This window comes from Vespa mandarinia, chromosome 8 (assembly GCF_050613455.1).
Source record: "Vespa mandarinia isolate Hongniang chromosome 8, ASM5061345v1, whole genome shotgun sequence".
Lineage (NCBI taxonomy): Eukaryota > Metazoa > Arthropoda > Insecta > Hymenoptera > Vespidae > Vespa > Vespa mandarinia.
This window is the reverse complement of record NC_140817.1, coordinates 4,906,897-4,915,000: the sequence shown is the minus strand read 5'-3', so window position 1 is coordinate 4,915,000 and position 8,104 is coordinate 4,906,897.

Here is an 8,104-nt window from a genome sequence, read left to right as displayed (position 1 = left end):
ATTTCAATCTTGGTAATCGGTGTCGCGAGCAATCGCTTTACGACAAGGATATCAGCCGTCATCGTCAAGGGTAAATTAAACGTCGAGCTTAGGCGATTTACGTCGGCCGATTTAAAAGAGGAAGAAAGAAGAACGGGACTCGACGACTTCGACTACGATGAGGAATCCTCGGCCCATGGACCGGGAATGGTGATGGTAGTGGTGGTGGTGGTAATAGTGGTGGTGGTAATAGTGGTGGTGGTAATGGTTGGTGGTTGTAGTGGTGGCTCTGGCTCTGCTTCGGAGTTCAATCAATCCCGAATGCAAATTCGCCAAAGCCGAGGACGGAAGAGGAGACAGCGAACAATCGTTTCCGATGGCATGCTCGAACGCTCGTATGAGAAAGAAAGAAAGAGAGAGAGAGAGAGAGAGAGAGAGAGAGAGAGAGAGAGAGAGAGAGAGATTGATTGTGTGTGTATGTGTGTGTGTGTGTGTATGTGTATGAGCGAGAAAGTGAAGGGGGAAAATAAACTATGCCGTATCACAAGGGGTGGGTGCCATCGACATCAACATCGTCATCATCGTTGTCGTCGTCGTAGTCGTTGAGTGGTTATCTTAATCAATGCGAACGAGGAATCTTCGTCGATGAACGAAAGCGCGAAGCCACGATAAAAGTAATCACGGTTTTATAGCGGTTAGTTGGAGAACGATAAGGGGGTGAGAGGAGATTGGTTAAAGGTGGGAATGTGCCCGTAGGAGAACACCCTACCGAGAGTGCCCGACAAACATTTCTCCACTGGAAAAACGGATAATTATCCGATGTGCCTCGACTCGTCTATTTACATATCGACAATGCCCGTTTCGAACGGACGGATCGTTTCAAGTGGGATTTAAATTAAAATCTTGTTTGCGCCGATACTTAAATCTTACGATTCTCTTTCTCGCTCTCTTTCTCGTTTCATTTACAACATTCAACGAGGATACGCACATTAGATTGGTGGGGGATAGTCTGTCTATGCTATATCTTCCTTTTTTTTCTCTCTCTCCTCTTCTTCTTCTTCTTCTTCTTCTTCTTCTTCTTTCTTTTATTTTTTTACCTTCGAAAAGAAGAGATTATTTCAAATGGAATTTGTATTTATTTGTTGGACAAATAGCAAAAAAAAAAAAAAAAAAAGAAAAAAAAAGAAAAAAAAGGATAAGAAAAAGAAAGAAAAACAGGACGACTTTTATCTTCCTAGATTTTACGTTTTGTCGAGAAAGGCTTCGAATCCATTAAGGATTGGTGACGGATCCTTTGGAGGAAAAAAGAAAAAAAAAAGAGAAAAGAAAAAAAAAAGAGAAAAGAAAAAAGGAAGGAAAATTCTGAAAAAAGGATCCGTATTCTTTTCGATATATTTATGTTCGGTACGATACACGATAGAACGTCGTCATAGAATGAATAGAAAGTAGACGGAGAAGCGGCTTATATTTGGCAATAGGAATGACGACGGCCCTGGGTCCGGTCCAGAAGGGATGGAAAGCTGCTTTCTCCCAAGGGGATGTTGCATTTAATAAGCTGCTACTCGCCATTCATAGGGCTTTTTTATTTCTCCTTTTTTTTTTTCTTCCTTTTTTTTGAATTTTCATTGACGCTCGCGTGAAACTCAATGGTCACGGACCATTAATCTCAAATTCATTGATGGGGATCTCTTTGACGAATGAAGTTTCTTCAGAACTTGCATTGCATTTGCATTAGTAAGACGAAATAAATTCCTTTTAACTAACGTCACACCACACCCATATACATACTTATTTACCTACTCTATATTTCATTGTCTAACCATTATTATATTATTATTCGTAGAAGAAAAGCTATGAAATAGAAAAGACGAGAAATAGATAAAGAAAAAGAGAGAGAGAGAGAGAGAGAGAAAGAGAAACGTTTTTCTAAGCTGAACGTAGCGTCGTTGTCCCACCAAGAAGGAATCACGAGTAGGTACTTGACTCCGCGTGACTTTGAAAAGTGCCGGACACTCGCATCCTTTCCATGAATCGTGTAGGATCCATTATGTCGTCGCAAAACGTTTTTCAGAGAAAACGTCCTCCGTCCGTCGTTGTCCGAGATAGAAAAGGCTGGAAGTCCTCCTCTCTCTCTCTCTCTTTTTTCATATATATATATATATATATATATATATATATATATATGTATATATATATATATATATATATATCTCACTCTCTCGCTCTTTTACTTCGTCCACTGCTATCCATCTCCTTCCTTTCCTGCGACAGTGTGCGTACGACAAAGGGCATTTCTCTACGGGCATTCGATGCATTGTGAAGCGGCATATTGTTGGCTGCGTTCACCGCACTGCCGAGACGAATTCTGAAAAACGTGGTCATTGTGCGTGTAGGTGGGGAAGACAGTGACATTGTTGGACGGCTTGTTACGAGAACCGGCACAATGCCGGAAGAAAGAGTGCAGTGCTGTGCCATTGACGACTTTAAAAGGGCAAAAGAGGAAGGAAGACGGAAGCTACCTTCCTAGTCTTGCCTAACTTATTTCAGAAAGAGAAAGATTTTACGAGAAGGTCCAAGGATGTTCATAGTTCACGAAACCGTCATGGGTTTAGGAAACGATCTACCATTCATAGAAGCACGAACGACGAACCATGAATGAAACATCGTATGGAAGAAAGCCGTGTAATAATTTCGCGCTCTTTCATGAGACTTTTTTTTTTCTTTTTCAGCTTCTCTCTTCTTCTTTTTTTTTCTTCTTTTTTTCTTTTCTTTATCTTCCTCTTCTTCTTCTTCTTTTTTTGTTTCTTCTTTACATTTTTCTTTTAGTTTTTTTTTTCCTTTTTGTTTTCTCTTCTTTTTTTCTCCTGTATTTCTTTATCTCATTCCTATCGGCCACTTGAAACGTCGAGTAAACATTATTATTTCATGTAATATTGTTAACTCTAAAGTGCATTTACTCGAAGAATTATGAGATATTTATCTTTGACATTATAAAACTGTCAGACTGTGTCGTATTTTTAAGAGAAATTACTTGAACAATTTTCAACCAATCCACGAGTTATATAAGTTTAAAAAATATCGATAAGAAAAAAAAAATATATATATATAAATAAATGTATGTATATATAATATCACGTATTAAAGGGTAAATCAATCTTGTAGTTTTTATTTTACAAATGTAACATTAAGTATCTTATGTTATACGATCTTGACGATAGCTAAAAAATCAATAATTTTGATATTTAAATAACATTTAAAATAATATAGTTTATAGAGACTGTTCGATTATTATTAGAACGAATTTATTAATTTAACTATGTAAATCATTTCAATTGACAGTTCGATCGAATTAATCAAATGAACATTAGCGCTCGAAACGCAACAATTCTATTCAGAATTCTAATCGCAATAGCTATTCCCATATATTTAATATCGACATGGCTTGTAACGTGGCGAACATATGGCGAATAGGAATCGGTTCTAATCGGGTCGAATGGGCCGTAAATTAGGTGCGCTAAAAGCGACAGGCGATTACGAGTCAATCGATATCTTCTTTTCACGAAACACGCCCACCGATAAATAATCATTTATTACCATACCATTGGTGGTTTCTGTGAATCAATCAACATCGACGATTCACGACGAAGAGAAATAATTCGAATTCGATCGATTTAAAAGAAGGCAGGTAAGTAACTAAATAGATAGGTACCTATATGATATTACATATTATATGTATATATGTTTTATCTTTTGATACACCGTAAAGGTACTATGTATTGAGTTTTAAAGTGTCTCGAAAAGCCGGTTTTAGAAGCCACGCCTCGAACGCGATCATGGCGATCACCATCCGAAAGGGTACCGATTGATTTCATACGTTTCTCGTGCTTAGTTAATAATAAATCGTTCGAAAATCACGCCCAACGTTGAAGGAAACCAAAGACGAATGACAAAGAGAGAGAGAGAGAGAGAGAGAGAGGGAAAGAGAAAGAGAGAAAAATGAATTCGGCTGGAAATGTCTAAGGGTGACTAAAATATATATAAGCGTTTGTATAGGTAACCTATATCTAATATAATATAACGTTCTTTATATAAATTTGTTAATTCATTATATAAACGGTACCTAACGTATAGGATAATTTAAATGTTATTATAAAGAGTTATGAATTTTAACGAGCTTATTCGTTGTATTATAAATAAGAATTTAGAAACGTCTTGATCAAATGTAAAACACAATGGAGTATTTCATTCTTATGAATTACTTTACGATATTACAAAACTCGTAAAGTAACAAATTGTATATAGTTAACCGTTAATTTGTAACGAACGAAACGAAACGAAAAGTGCATTAACGTAACATCGACGTTTGATTAGATCTTTTAAGTATTATATTATATCTATCCACGTATGTATATAAGTATCTACGTATCCTACATATGTGCATTACGAACCGCTAATTGCAACCATGAGGTGTGCGACTACGTCGGCCTTTTACACAGTGGGGTACCATAAAATCATCGGGGAAATTGGCGCGGTATACGAGCGATTTGACATCGTCTATTCGATGTGCCATTTTGGCGTCGCTTACACGGAGGCTCGGTCCAGTGTCATGCAAAACCGCGACACGAATCTCAAATCCCGATTCGATTGGCATTCATCGAAAATCGAGGGTCGACGATTGCGTTCTATGAGAGGATGGGAAAAGAGAGAGAGAGAGAGAGAGAGAGAGAGAGAGAGAGAGAGAGAGAGAGAAAAGGGTGACTGAGGAGAGTGAAGGGAGGGGGAACTGCTGGTCGACGAGCTCGAAATCGAATCGAATCGAATCGAATCGAATCCAATCGATATTTTCATGCCTATATAGCCTAGAGAAGGAACCTAGGTATATATATATATATATATATATATATATATATATATATGCATTCAAATGCATCGATGCGCTTGTCAGTCCTTTCTTTTTTCTTATTTCAATTCTTCTCCCCTCCTCTTCTTTTCTCCTCACTACCCGTCAGTCGACACACAGTAGGGATAGGTAGATAAATTTGTATGAAAATATAGAACGTGCGGAATAGCAGGTAGTTACTTTAGGTAGGTACGACTTGCGCACGCTTACGATCGAAAAGTTCTCCATGAATAATTTCTAATCGGCCGTTAACCTTTTCTTCTTTCTCTTCCCTCTTTCCCCTCTTCTACTTCATTCTCATCTTCTTCATCTTCTTTTTCTTCTTTTTCGTCTTCCTCTTTTTTTTTCCTTCTTTTCTTTTTTTTTATTTTTCTTTTCTCTTTCCCTCCCCGCCCCCCTCCCGCCCCTTCAACCCCTTCGACCCCCGTATTTTTACCTTCTTTCTTCGCAAGTAATTCGATACGTGCCGGTACAAGGCGCCGTTCGAGCGACAACCCATTGATCCTCAAAATTCTGTCGGTTACAAGTCGACCTTTCGATTTCTATTCTGATCTGAATTTCTTAGTGGTATCACAATCGAAAAAAATAACATTATCGTTCGCTCGTAGGAACACGCCTTTTTACGTTTCTTCTCATTCTTCTCATTCTCTCTCTCTCTTTCTCTTTCTCCCTTTCTCAATTTTTCTCTCTCATTCTTACTATCTTTTAACTAATCGTACCTATGTATATGGGTCTTCTTTCACGTAGTGAAACCGAACGAGCTAAAAAGACTCTAGTCCTAGACCTTTTTCTTTTTTTTTTCTTTTTTCTTTTCTTTTCTTTTCTTTTTTTATCATATAATACGAAAGGAATACGAAAACGTTTCGTATTTTCTTGCTAATAAATCGCCATTATATATTTCGCTTATTCGCCGTTAGCATACATAGGTAAAAAGGATAATGTAGAATCGAAGGAACGAGTGTGATACCCTACGAATGAACTTTGAAAAAGATCATAGATATTATCCTGAACGTTTATTAACATTAATTTTCGTTTGAAAAGGAATGATTAAATTTATTTAAATGTAAGTCAATTCGAAACGTCTAAGAGGCATTATGATCAATGATATCGAGCGATCAATTGAGATGACAGTTGATGTTTACGCATTTCGCGATCACTTTTTTTTTATTAATTTCCTTTGTTCATTTTTTTTTTTTTTTTTTTTTTATTGCAACAAATATCTAGTCACACAATTGAAACTATTTACATATCATCGTAAATATCGTTTACGTATTTGTTTGCAAAATTAATTTCTTCTTCTTCTCTTTTTCTTCGTTTTATTTTTCTTTTCTTTTCTTTCTTTTTTTCTTTTCCTGTTCTTTTTTCTTCTCTGTCACTTGTGCCACGTTACCACCATTAATTTTTTTTTTTTTCTATTTTTTGTCTCATGTTTTGTTTTTTCCTTCGAATCAATTGTTGACGTGTAATAATTTTCTTTTGAACGTCAACGAACGATCGAGTTTATACGGTACGCGTATCTACACGTTTAAAGTAACATTTTTCACGCTCTTCCCAATGCTAGGTCGTTCTGCCGCTCGATTGAGTTTCCTGCGGCGCGAACGTGCGTCTCGATGCGGAATACCTGTTCCGCCGAGGCGTTAAGAATCGAGCCCGTGTCTTGAATGAACTAAAGAGAGAAAGAGAAAGAAAAAAGAGAGAGAGAAAGAGAGAAAGAAAGAAAAAAAAAGGCGAGAAAGAAAAAGGTCCGTCGAGGTGAACGGCGCCCAGCGGTCTGCCCGAAAGAACTCGTACGCACCAAGAAAGACAGAGACAGAAAGAAAGAGAGATAGAACTAAAGAAAGAATGTGCGTAGGTTAGATTTTCAGGCCATTAGGTCGTTTCTACCTATGGATCATTATCTTGAATCCAACCCTCAATGAAACCTGACACCCTTCCATCTTCTTCTTCTTCTTCTTTTCCTTCATCTTCTCTCTCTCTCTCTCTCTCTCTCTCTCTCTCTCTCTCTCTATCATCTGGCAACACTTCGAAAGATGAGTCGAAGCAACGTGTGAAATGAGTACGAAACAAATCTAACGTAAGTGAGTTGTAGGTGAAGTAAGGGGTGTCTCAGCAGGTAGATCAATTCGAGTTGTCCGTTTAGCAGGTGTTACTTTCGATACAAAAAAAAAAATTGAAGAAAAAAAGAGAAAAAAGAAAAGAGATGGAAAGAAAAGAAAAGAAAAGAAAAGAAAAAGAAGAAGAAGAAGAAGAAGAAGAAGCTGGCACATTTGTCGATCGTTCGAAAATCTTTCGAGAAGATCAATTGCTTTCTTTCATTCTTATTTCTATTTTATGTATATATATATATATTTTTTTTTTCTCTTATTTTTTTATTTCTACCTTTTCTCTAAGAATTTCATTCTCTCTCTTTCTCTCTTTATATATATATATATATATATATATATATATATATATATATCTTTCTCTATCTCTATGGTAGAGATAGTTACTATAAAATATCTTATTGGTCGGAGACTTCTCTAAAGAAAAATTTTAAAAGATCGGAAACGAATCGGAAACGATGAAATTAGCGTTCCCATAATAGTAAAGGAACTGTTCGATCATCCTCTATGTACGTAGATCAATGGCAAATAAGATTATACGTCGGTACGAAGATGGAAAGTAAAGTTAGAGTATAGAAAGAGAAAGAGATCGAGAAAGAGAGGGAGAAATTAGAAGAGAAAATTCCACAAAGGGACGCCGCAAAAGAGAAGACTTTACCGGGTCGTTGCACGCTTTTCCACGAGGATCGAGACAGATAAGAGATCTATGAGAGAATAACTTCCCTTTTGTGGCGGCTCGAGCGAGCGTGTTGGGGACGCTTACGTCTCCTCCTTCCTCTTTCTCTCTCTCTCTCTCTCTCTCTCTCTCTCTCTCTCTCTTTTTCTCTCCCTACCTCTTAGCCCTCTCATACACGATTTAAAGTTACGTGTATTCGCTTACCCGGATAATCCCATCGCGTAAGTATTGTTACGATACTATGACGTGAAAGACGGCTGGCCAGCCTAATCGTTCTTTCTTACGAGATATACGTTTTTCGATTTTCACTTTTCCCTCGTTTAATCCTCAAACAGTAAAACGAAAGAAAGAGGGAGACATAGAGAAAGACATAGAGTGTATGTGTGTGTGTAAGAGAGAGAGAGAGAGAGAGAGGAGATACTCCGATACAATCGATTAAACTCGATT